Source organism: Orcinus orca, chromosome 10, assembly GCF_937001465.1.
Source record: "Orcinus orca chromosome 10, mOrcOrc1.1, whole genome shotgun sequence".
Taxonomy (NCBI): domain Eukaryota; kingdom Metazoa; phylum Chordata; class Mammalia; order Artiodactyla; family Delphinidae; genus Orcinus; species Orcinus orca.
This window is the reverse complement of record NC_064568.1, coordinates 33,399,556-33,412,520: the sequence shown is the minus strand read 5'-3', so window position 1 is coordinate 33,412,520 and position 12,965 is coordinate 33,399,556. Positions and strand designations below refer to the sequence as shown.

General features: G+C 42.3%; 1 protein-coding gene across 5 annotated transcripts in view; it reads right to left on the bottom strand.

The window, feature by feature from the left end:
• ERC2 (ELKS/RAB6-interacting/CAST family member 2) overlaps positions 1 to 12,965 on the bottom strand; it is a 962,057-nt gene that overhangs the window by 88,168 nt on the left and 860,924 nt on the right. For 3 of the 5 annotated variants that reach the window (XR_004482334.2, XR_004482336.2, XR_007479445.1), the window contains one exon: positions 10,431 to 10,648. The exons of 1 other annotated variant lie outside the window; for it this stretch is intronic. The gene's annotated coding sequence lies outside the window, so the exon portion shown is untranslated. The remainder of the gene's footprint in view (positions 1 to 10,430; positions 10,649 to 12,965) is intronic. One more of the 5 variants, XR_007479446.1, reaches the window with a different exon arrangement.

Genomic DNA, 12,965 nt, shown 5'->3' with positions numbered 1-12,965 from the left:
AAATATCTGAAATCTTCCTGCTTTTGTATCTTCCTACTCAGCTTCCTCTGGCTCCCTCCTCTTGGTCTACAAATAGGCCTGATTCTCTCCTATCTAAAAAAAAAAATCTTTCCACACTACAACCTCCTCTCTCTCTCTCTTCAATGTCTGCGGCCTCCACCTCCTCATCTAGACATTCCTCAACTCTTCTTTTTTCACCATCTCAGTGATTTTGTGTCAGATGCCAACATTGAATCTTCAGTGCCAAAAGTCATGGTCTTGCCCAGGCTTCCTTATCCTCATTGTGTATCCTGTAATAAGAAACACTGTCCTTCCTCCTCTACCTGGAATTGTCCCCCTTCTCTGCTTCTGTGACACTACACTCAGATTCTGTCCCAGCCTTGCTGACGGCTCTTTTTCTCTCCTGCATTGTCATCCCTGAGTTCCACACTCATGTATCCAAATGACCACAGAAAGAAAAGGTGGCAAAAAGATGATGGAGAAGTGTTCAAGGAGACAGAAGAAGAACTCCAAAATGTCCAACGTCACAGAAGCCAAGAAATGAGCAAGTTTTAGGAAGGAGACAGATGTTGACAAAATCAAATGACTCAGAGTAACACTGCTAGCTCTTCCTAAGACAAATCCAGGCCTGAAAACACAGTTGCATGAATGAACTAGGCTTTTGTGGTTTCTGGCTACAATAGAATTTTATTAAGAAAGGCCCTCCTAGTTACTCAAAGTGCCCAAATGAAAAGTGGAGGACTCTAGGTCAGGTAGTAGTAGAAAATTCGGCCTCTTCTCCAGTTCTTTGATTATATAATATCCTTTCTCAGACTTGAAAGAACTCCTAACATATGGTTATCACCACCACCAATATCATCATCTTCATCACCGTTATTACCACCAACGTCAGTATTCTCACCACCAGCACCACCACTACCACCATCAGCACATTTATTACCATTCTCTCTACCACAACCACTTTCATTATCATCATAATCATCAAGTTTCATTGAACAATCTCCGAGTATGTACTTAGTATGTACCATGTTTTGTGCTGAGCACTTCATGTGTATTATCTCACTTAACGTTTATATCAGCTCTAAAAAGTCAGTTTATTATTTCAATGTTACAGATGATAAAACCAAACTCAGAAAAGTTCATTAACTCACTTATGATTACATAGTTAGTATGTCCTAGGATCAGAATTCAAGGGCTGATCTGCCTGAGAGATTTTGCTTCCCTATGGCAGGCTGCCTCTCTTGAAATGTGAAAGTAGACAAACCTGCCAATGACATATTCAACAAGCTAATACGGAAGAGGAAGTTCTTTCAAAAAATAAGCAAGAAATCTCGCCATAAATTGCAAACATGTTGATTCCAGAAAAGTTAACATTCCCAGTCTTGGTCACATTAAGACAAGCCTGTCTTTCAGCACACACATTTCCCAGCTTGTTAAACTGGGATGACTCTACATTTGTTCATGAAAAGTTTGGCATCTTCTGCTAAAAATCTACTGCAATGATCAGAAGATAAAAGACCTCTTTTCTTATTTGCTTAGAAGGACCCACCAGTTTAAAATGTTTTCTCTACTAATATACACAAAAGAGTTTATTAATCCAAAATCAAGATATCTGTTTAAATGTAGACCAAAGGATTGAGGTCAAAAAGACATAGATATGACTTGCTTATCTTTAACAGGATACATTGAAACTAAATAGCGGTTTAATAGCATCATTCCAACATTTTGTCTCCTAATGGACTTTGCAGGATTATTTTACATTAAAAATTTTCCTGTCCAATACTAAGGTTCTTCAAAGACTTTATCATCATCCCTTACGCTTTTGGGAGGTGGCGGCAGGGAAGAGAGGGGGAGGTGGAAAAGCCCTCTTGCAAATCCTTTTGCAAAGATCTTTGGCTGAACAAAGTCTTTCCCATTTAAGAGCAGGTGACAGTAAGATCTCTCCCATAGGCAGCACATTAAGACTCTCTGCAGCAGTAAACAAATCCGTTATGATGAAAGCCGGGCATTCCTCAGGGCCAGGATCTAATGAAAATGTCAGTGTTTTATGCAGTTTAAAAACTGACAATTCAACGGTTTTACAGGAGCTATTTAACATTTATCATCACTTACAAGAGCTCAAATGTAGACAAGCAGAAGGGCAACAGAAGAAACCAAGTGACTCCTTGCTTAGAAGCTGCTACGTTACCCACAACCCAAGAGCATTTTACAATCTGTCAATTACCGGAACTCTTAGGCAACACAGCACAGGTCTTCGCAAAGGCAAGTTGGAAGTCTGCACTCCAAGATATAACCATCACAGTGACCATGATCTGCACTTATATTTATACCTCACCCCATTAAAGACCCAACCACTCAGGAGCCAGGATCCTAGAGAAAGCTGTTAAACCAACTGAAGGCAATGCATTAAAGGCCTCTGAGTGTCTGCCAAATTATGCTTTAGATCCTATCCAAACCACTATGAGAAGAGAAATAGAATATGTAACTTCCAAATCAGTAGAGGAGAAAATAAAAAGAAATAAAGGAAGCATAGTCAATTCAAACAAAGCAGTAAAGAAGAGAAAAGGAAGAAAAAAATGCCCATGGAACATGCAAAATAAGAAGGCAAAGTTAAGTCCGAATAGATTAGTTACAGTAAATATAATTAGCTTAAATTCCCCCATCAAAAGAGAGAGACACCCAATTAAAAACAAAAAACAAACAAAAACTCCAGCTTTATGTTGCTTATAAAATGGACCAGGAACCCACAAAGGCTGAAAATGAAAGGATGGAAAAAGCAAACACCACATTAACCAAAAGGATGTTGTTATAGCAATATTATCAGACAAAATAAAATTCATAGGTAAAAGCATTAGTAGGATAAAGGGAGAGATTAATTAATAACAAGAATAACCCACTAGGAGCTGTAACATTAGATAATGAAATGTAATATAGTTAAGATCATAGGCTGGAAATATATAAAACAAAAATTGATAGAATTACTGAGAAATGAGCAAACGCACAACCATGAATATGTGAACGCTTATCTCTAAGCAACTGAGAAGTTAAACAGCTAAAACATTAATAGAGATATAGAAGATTTCAGTTACATAATTTATAAGCTGCATCTAAAAAACAAAGAAGAGGCACTTGAAGGAAAAATACACATGCTCTTCAAGTACACATGGAATGTTTACAAAAAATTGAACATGGGCTTGACCTTTAAAAAAACTCAACAAATCCCAAGAAGTGATATCACGTGCTTGACATCTGAACTTCTCTGTTGAAAGAATAATGAAATTGTAGAACCGTATACATCAAGGCTATTCCACCCAATTCTTTGCCTAGAGAATTCTTCTCATTTTCCAAGCCTTTTCTTAGTGTCTCCTCCTCAAAGCAGCCTTCTCTGATCACCTTAGGTAGAGTAGGTCCTTCCAAGCTCAGTCACTGTTATATTGCTCTACTGTATCTTCTTCATGCATTTAACTGGTTTCTGAAGTCACCTTATTTGTATATTTACTGGTTTATTGTCTCTCCCCGTGGCCTCCAACCCTAAATATAATGGAATGCATTTTTAATCTCTTGCTCTTAGAATGGAACCTGGCCATAGTAGGCACTCAATGAACATTTGCTGATGTCAGCCTGACTTGGCAGCCTGCAGTGCTCTAGCCCCTCACAGAGGTACAGAGCTGTCCCCTAGAATAGATCCCATTACATCAGGTTATTTGTGTGACAGTCTCAGTAAGAGAGAGTGAGCTTGTCATCATATCTGCATATGTAATAGATACCAAATAAATGGCTGTTGAATAAACTATGATCACCCTGTGTATCAGAAGTCCGAAACCTCGAGGAGCCACATGACCTGCTTCAAGCCACACCTTGTTAATGAAAGTGCCTGATTCCTCACTGTGAGCATCACACCGATCCCCTCCAAGCAACCTCTGAAGCACATCCTATCACATGTGGAGGCTGCAAATGAGGACAGAGAAGACAACTTGGAAATATCTTTTTCACCAAACTCAGTGTTTCTGTTACTGTTATACAGATACCAGCCTTTGCCGAGTCTATTAAAATTGACTCAAATGATCACTTCTTGTAGTAACTGCATGTCTATCTGTACAAGGACTGCATTTTCCAAGTAAGGAAATGAGGAAGGGATAAAACTTAAAATAATAGCTTGTTGACTTAAAATCAGCAATCTGGCCATGTTGTAAGCCCAGTGGTTAAAGTAGGAGGAATCACTATGTGACTTTGGACAAGTCAACTAGCAGGCCTAAGCCTCAGTTTCCCTATCTATGAAATGGTCATAATATTAGTGCTTACTTCATAGATTGCTATGAAGACTAATTAGATTAGTCCATCAAAGCACTGAATATAGTATGTGTCCCAGTGAACTTGACAAATGTCACTAAGGTTTCAGACCCTTGCATGGTCAACTTGATTACTTTGGCATTAGTTGTTTGCAAGCTTTGCTCAAGAAGCTGGTGTTTGGTAATCTGTCTTCTGGAGCTCTTCCGGAGAGGTAAAACAGTTATAGAATGGGCCTTAAGGTCTCCCTGAATCTGATTAAATCCATTCCCTGTTGTTAGAGCTGAGCTAGAAAAATCCTGGCCAATGCTACATGTATTTGTTGAATGGTCTTTTTACCGAAGATTTCAGGAAGATGAGGCTGCTGGAGGGGCAGCCAAGACGACAGCACTGATTAACAAAGGGGCATATTGTCTGGCACATTCTTCTCTGACCTAACCCACCTCCTGCCTCAGAAGGAACTATTCTGGAATGGAAAGTTTCACCATAAACATCTGCTTGCCAGATCTGTCCCAACACTGCAGCCACTGGTGACAGCCATCAGGCACTAAGAAATTTCCCTCGCATTGGGAACTGCTTGAAGAAGGGCATAACCAAACTTCATGTTTATCATGGCAGAAGACAGGAGCAGCACAATTTCCATAGGGACTCTTTTTAAAGATCAAAAAAAGTTTGCATACCCCTTCACCTAAGTAATTTTATTTCTCTTATCTTTTGATTCAGAAAAACACCTGATGACAAAAAGCTACTGGGAATTCAGTAGTGGTTTGAAATGAAACCTCACTGCTCCAAGTGACTATCTTTCTTAATTCATTAAGTTTTTAAAAAGCCACTCAGACCTCCCTGAAGTTTAACCACTCCCTGTCATTTTGTGTTCACTCAGGCTTTGTGCAGACAGCCAGTGAGCTGTCCTTCGGCACTCTAAAACGTCAGAGCTCATGCCGTGAGTTCCCTCCTATGGCCAAATTCTGCCACTCTGAAGAGAAGCAGACGCTCTCAGAGCTTGGGACCCTGGACCGTCACTCCTAAATGACAGGAGAAGGATGAACAGCTGGGGCTTCCGTAAAACTCAGTGGGATAAGAGCACAAAGGGATTCAGAAGCCAGAGTTAGTTCTGCATTTCCTCTATAATAACCAGCATCGATTATAAACATACCACATGCCAGACACTGTGTTTCAGCTGCACAATTAAACAGGAAGTCCTCAATAACTGCTTCTGGATGGGTGGATGGAGAAATAAATGAATTAGATATCAATTTTACTCCACCCTCCTGAAATCGAGCCTCAGCATTGCAAGGGCATTTGGATTTGCACAATCTCTTCTTTCATTTGTCAACTATTTGAGTGCCAGATCTGTGCAAAATTAGCTCGCCAGGCATCAAACAAAACCAGACAGAGAATCGGCCCTCCAAGTGTGTCCTGGCTTGGAAAGATGGAACCAGTAGTAATGACTGGGTCAAAGAAGGCAGTGGGTGAAAACAGTTCCTTACTCCTACGAGCTTCTGGCCACATCCAGTAAGATTCTCTGAAGATGCTTAAAATGCCTCCCTAAAAGTCACGTAAGAATCTTCGAAGGTATGGTAAATGTTCCCTACAGGCAGCTTTGCTCTCAAGGAGGAGACCAGCAGAGGCTGATCCCCAAAGGAATGATCTCAGAGAGAAGCAGTGAAAGAGTCAGAGGAAGCAACAAAAGGAAGAGAAATAAATGCCAAGGTGCTGGCCTCACACTTGGGCACAGTGGTACTGGTGCTGTTAGTGGACACTGGGAAAACCCAGTGTCTCCTGGGGGAAGAGACCCTCCCCTGGGTTCACTCTGCAGTGAGTCTTTGGGTGTTTTCACCCATGTGGTTGCTCAGAAGGTTCTCTGCTGTGGCAGCCTCTACAGGCAGAGTCCCAGCTAGCATGGGAGGTGGTACCAGCTCCCCAGGGACACTCTTCCTCACACCCCACCGTGCCACCAACCTCGACACACAACCAAAATAACAACTGCAATTCTCAGCTTCAATCGCCTGTCCAAAGAGAACTGGGAGCCTGCTTCTCTGTTCTCTGCTCTCATAGCTCTCTCATCCTTCAGATCGCCTTTCAAAGTGCGAAAATGCACCTTTTTTCATGTAGATATTTGCTGAAGTCTCCGGGCCTCTGGGCTGTGGGCTTCCTGAGGGCAGGGGCAGGGCATTCACTGTGCATCTCCAGGCACATGAGGCTGACTAGCTTCATCTTCCAATAGGAAGGGCTTCCTGGCCAGTCAGGGAGCTTTGTCACACAGTAGGAGACTTGCCTCCATTTCCTGGGAGAACTTTAAACTTTACAAGGCAAGGTGAAGCTGAAAGGTTACCAGGACCGAGCACACCTCCACCACCCACTCTCCTTGATGGTTCCTCCAACCCACCTTTCCCTCCTCTACTGAAGATCTCAAATGAGAGTCTCCCCAAAAAGCAAATAACGCCCCAAACCAGAGATGCTACACTTATAAAATGAGACAGTCCATTACTGTGAAAGAGCTGTGGAGGGTGAAAACAAAGTCAAGACAAAAACAAACAAACAAACAAACAACCATTGCCCGTGTTCTAAAATCTTTAAGAAACCCTTTGCCTCACATTTAAGTTTTGGGTTTTTTTTTTTTTTTCCTCAACAAATCATATTTAAAATATGTGTTTCCCCTTGGGGATACTGGTTTAGAAATATTATACCGAATTAAAAAATGCTTTAGTGACCAATTCTACTTTTTAACCTTAGCAATTTTCGCTCTTCCTTCCCCTTCCTCGGTATCCCTGCTGACACCACACTCAGGGGGCATGTTTGAGGACCAGAAAGAAGGCCAGTGTGGTGTGGCAGAGCACAGGTTAGGGGTGGGGTGGGGGGACAGCATCAGATGAGCCAGGCAGGTAGGCAGGGGAGGGAGCATGCCAGGCCTTGTAGGTCTCAGCAAGCCTTTACATTTATTTCGAGTACAAAGGGAACTGCCTGGAGGGACTTAGGAAGTGAGTGTATGATGTAATTTACATTTTATAAACATCATGCTGCCTAACTGTCTGATGAATTTATGCTTTGTGCCCATGATTGGATTTCAAGCTCCTGGATGACAGGGTTAGAGGTAAACTCCTATTAATGCCCTCACCTCATGCATTCACAGGAGTTTTAAACCAATAGTTCTCAAACTTTTGTGTGCAGCAGAATCATCAGGAAGTTCATTCAAACCCAGTGTCCTGGACCCCACCTACAGAGTTTCTAATTCAGTAGGTCTGGGTGGGGCCTGAGACTCTGGATTTCTAACAAGTTCCCAGGTGATGCTGGGAAGGAGGTTGCTGGTGCAGGCAGGGCACTTAGAAAGCCAGTGTTTAAATCTGTTTGCAGAATAAATCAGTCAATGAAGGGACGTAAAAATGTTTTTTAAAAAACACAAATAGGAACAATCAGTGGTGTGACTTTGACCTAAAACGGCCATCATTTATTCTAATTTTTCTTTTTCTTAAATTATTCCCGTCCCCATATTATGTGATGATAACAAGAGGACTAACCCCTCCATGTAGAAGTACTCTGAAAGGAAATAGATCATTGTGATTAGACAAGATGAGACACTTCAGGGACTGCATCGCCAAGTTTAATTATAAATCAAATGTCATTCAAAGAATTTTTTTTTTTTTGCAAAAGTATGTGATTTATTTGTGTAGGCAGTAATTACCTGCCTCAATCCAGAAAGGATATGAGGTGGTGAGGCGTCTGTTGGTGCTGTTCCAAAACTGAAAATTAAACTAAACTTTCCCTGGATGCAGAAATAAAGCTCGCCATGGCCCATCCCTGTTTGGTTCAAAGCACACAGCACTGGTGAACACACATACTATGAGATGAGGTCGTTTAAACTCTCCTTCCTCAAGGAACCCCCAAAGTTCCTAATTTACGTGCTTATTATGTCAAAGCAGATGTGCAGCTGAAGAATGCAAAGTAGTAGAGACTCAGAACCAACAGAGGCAGCAAATATTCGCAAACAATGAGACCTGCAAGGGATTAATTGCCAAAATATACAAACAGCTCATGCAGCTCAATGTCAAAAAATCAAACAACCCTATCAAAAAATGGGTGGAAGATCTAAATAGACATTTCTCCAAAGAAGACATACAGATGGCTAATAGTCACATGAAAAGATGCTCAACATCGCTAATTATTAGAGAAATGCAAATCAAAACTACAGTGAGGTACCACCTCACACCAGTTAGAATGGCCATGATCATAAAGTCTACAAACAATAAATGCTGGAGAGGATGAGGACAAAAGGGAACCCTCCTACACTGTTAGGGGGAATGTAAATTGGTATGACCATTATGGAGAACAGTATGGAGCTTCCATAAAAAACTAAATACAGAAACACCATATGATCCAGGGACTTCCCTGGTGGCACAGTGGTTAAGAATCCGCCTGCCAATGCAGGGGATACAGGTTCGAGCCCTGGTCCGGGAAGATCCCACATGCTGCAGAGCAACTAAGCCCGTGCGCCACAACTACTGAGCCTGTGCTCTAGAGCCCACAAGCCACAACTACTGAGCCCGTGTGCCTAGAGTCCGTGCTCTGCAACAAGAGAAGCCACTGCAATGAGAAGCACGCGCACTGCAACAAAGAATAGTCCCCCCTCGCCACAACAACAGAAAGCCTGCGTGCAGCAACGAAGACCCAACGTAGCCATAAATAAAAAAATTAATTAATTTATTTTAAAAAAAAAAAAGGAAATACCATGTGATCCAGCAATCCCACTCCTGGGCATATACCCAGAGGAAACCATAATGTGAAAAGATAGAGGCACCCCGATGTTCACTGCAGCACTATTTACAATAGCCAAGACATGCAAGCAACCGAAATGCCCATCAACACAGGAATGGATAAAGCAGATATGATACATATATACAATGAAATATTATTCAGCCACAAAAAGAACAAAATAATGCCATTTTCAGCAACATGGATGGACCTAGACACTGTCATGCTGAGTAAAGTAAGTCACACAGAGAAAGACAAATATCATACGATATCGCTTAGATGTGGAAACAAAAAAACGGTACAAATGAACTTATTAACAAAACAGATATAGAGTCACAGATGTAGAAAACAAACTATGGTTACCAGGGGGGTAAGGTGAGGGGGAAGGATAAATTGGGAGATTGGGATTGACATATACACACTACTGTATATAAAATAGATAACTAATAAAGACCTACTGTATAGCACAGGGAACTCTACTCAGTACTCTGTAATGACTTATATGGGAAAAGAATCTAAAAAAGAGTGGATATGTGTATATGTATAACTGATTCACTTTGCTGTACACCTGAAACTAACACAACACTGTAAATCAACTATATTCCAATAGAAATTAAAAAAAAAAAAAAAGAACCAACAGAGGGACAATATACTTCAGACCTAGGATAGTTGGCACAGACCGCTATGCAGGAAGCACCCAGGGTCTCTGAGGGTTTACCTTGCCTCTCCACACGTGAGTCTGCAGTTTCCATGTGTACACATCCATCCATCCAGAAACTGTTATCATAGCCCAACCAACAACAGGCAGTACAAACTTAGGGATGGCTGGGGGCTTGAGGGGTTCAACAGGAAGCCCTTTTGCCTAAGGTCTACAGGGTCACAAATTCACATTCTGCTTAGGGAAAAAGCTGGTTAGACATACCCCAGGACTGTTTGGGACTAGACCACCACAGATGGGTGGTCCTAAATGAAATCTCATCTATTCAGTAGTTATTCGGGAACTCATGGTCTAAGAGGTTGACCAAGGAGGGAAGAATTCAAAATATCAAAAGCCAGAGTTTCAAAACAAGAAAGTCTGTTGAAAATCATAGGCCTTGAAAAGCAAATGATAAATAGTCATGAAATAGGAACCAATGAATGAACCGTACTCTCTATCCACATAGCAAGACACAAACAACTGGAAGCCACTGGACAATTTACTTCATGTGGATGATGAACCTGGATCTTTGTTCTATGCTGGTGGGAATTCATGGAACAGTCTGGCTACGATTTAACCACAAAAATAGCAACCCCTACACTCTAGCAAAACATAAAGTACATATGAGGCCCCAAATCCAAGATCAATATTCAGAGTCCCTAAAACCCAACTCCCCATGGCATTTGCAGTTACCCACCTCCGAAAGGGTAAAAGTAAACATGGGACCTGCTCTGGTGTTAAACTGCCACCGGATCCTCCCCGCTGTCTCCCTCCTCCTCTTCTTCTTTACAGACACGTAAAGTTGGATCTCTTGAAGGAACTGGGGGCTCCCACTCTAGGCAAAGGTTGGACAGGTGATCAATGTACAGCATGAGATTTGACTGTGCCTCCGTGCCTCCGACAGAGCTGGATCATCTGGGGCAATGAAAATTATAAGCAACAAGAAAGTGGTATTAACAGCAAGGGTAGGGAAGCCCAGGCAGCACACACCATGATTCCCTAGGACACCTAGCAACCATTCCTTTCCCCATTCAGTCATTCCGAACACTCATCAAGCACTGTGCCAGGCTCTGGGGAGACAGTAGTGACAAATATAAACACAAGCCCTGCCCTCACGGAGTTTATGGGCTATTCTGGACAGTGAGACAAGCAATTAAAGGACAGTGTGTAAAGGAACCTAGAGGGTGCAGTGGAGCACAAAGCAAAGGCAGTCAACCCAGACTGGAGGTGGGTGGTCAAGGAAGGATTCCCAGAAGAAGTGACATTTAACGCTGAGCCTAGAGGACCCGTGGAGTTAGCCAGACAAGACTGGGATATGTCGGCATGTGTCCGAATCTGAGATGAGAAATCATGGTTGGTCTGAGGGGGCTGAATGTCCCTTGTTCTCAGCCATCGTCCGGGCCATAATCCTATACGCAACAAAGGCACCAGATCTGGAGTCGGCAGCTTTCATCTCAAGGTGCTCCTCCAATCCCCACAATCCAGTTGTGTTTCACACTCTTCCAAGTGGGATCCCAGGAAAGGAAAGAACATAGAAAATAGTTTGTTCTACAAGAAGATAGGAAAGAAAGTGAAACAATAATGTGGACTCGAACTGCTACAGAATAGACCCAATTGCAGCCATCTGTTTTCTGCACACCAGCATTACAGGTAAACTGAGATATCAAGCTCACTCAGGACAGCTGAAACGACACGAGGCCCAACTGCAACTTGGCGTCCCCAAAGTGGGAGCCCCAAGGCTTCTTCCCTTTGGCTCTCTCGCTTTGCCCTTCCCTTTCCTCCAAGTCCCCAGAAGATCACAGAGGGGGCTCTTCGCTTTGTTGCTCTTATCCTTGGTGTTTCTGATGTCTAAAAGGCTACCACAGACATGATACCTCCCACTTGCCTTATGCAGCTGAGGGAAACCAGAGAGTTTAAGAAGCCAATCTTGCAGGGGCCCCCACGCAGGAAAACAAAACAAACAACAACAAAAAAAACTTGTGAAAGTCCCAGTAGCTTGAGTGTTGCCCAAGGTTCTAGCTGCCTGTGCATTATGAAAGAGACCATTGTAGGGGATGGTTTAAGACACGGCAATAAGCACGTTTTTACCAAAATGCACAGTCCGAAGTAGCTTTCCTTTACATTTTCATATTATCATATAATTCAAGGCCTGCAAACAAAATCCCTGATTGAAGACAGAACGAAACGAGCAGGCAGCTATTTTAGAGACAAAGAAAGGATGTCTTTTTAACCTATGACAACACAAATTTGTTTAGGTTTTCGCTCCACTAAGTAAGTAAGCAATTAGGTTTTGTCCAATAAAAATATCCCTGTGCGTGTGCAAACACCCGAGGCAATCATATAATTACCCTGCCCAATCAGATTCAATTGCTGACAGTTGAGTTCCCACTGCTCATTAACTTCAGATCACAATGAGGGCTTTACGGAAGCCCTTTCCCGTCTCTTTACAAAGGTTCCTATGATGCCATGAGCAGCCCCAGCGCTACCTCATTCAAGATAATCATCCAAAATGGCCAGGGCCAAGGCCAGCCTACTCTGACTTCCCTCTGAAAAAATAAAAAGAGAAATTCGAAGAAACACTGGCTTACACGCCCTTGCTTCATTTGGGGATCTCACTTCTAAATATAATAGTAACCTTTCACCCCCACACTTTAAGTGCCGTAATTATATAATTAAAACCAATTATGTCATTTAACAGAGACTTTTTCAAGATCCACAGCAAGTGGATCAATTACCTCAATCATTGACCTCAGAAGATTTCAAACTGACCCGCAACAATGACAATTGGATAAATTTAGACACTGGCTTCCGAGGCCTGCATGGACCAGCTGTGTGGATTGTAGCCGGTCTAGATTCTTCTAGACTCTAGAAGCTGAACTAAATTCACTAACTAAATGCATCTAACACTACCGCCACCACTTGTTTGCACAACACTTCCAATATCCCAAGATACTTGCTTGATTTTTTATAACCACCCTAATAGTGTTGTTACTTCCATGTTTCAGAGGAGAAAAAGGAGGCTGGGAGAGTTTGACATTATCTCAAGTTAGGCAGCTAGGTAACGGGCTAGCTGCATAACTCCCACCACAGAATCCAAGGCCTGTTAATAGCAAGTAGTGTGTGTGTGTGTGTGTGTGCGCATGTGTGTGCACATACGCGCGCGCACACATGTCTTTATTCTCTTGGGCATCCATTCCTCCTATTTTCATTATCTTACCCCAATTTCCCTTTG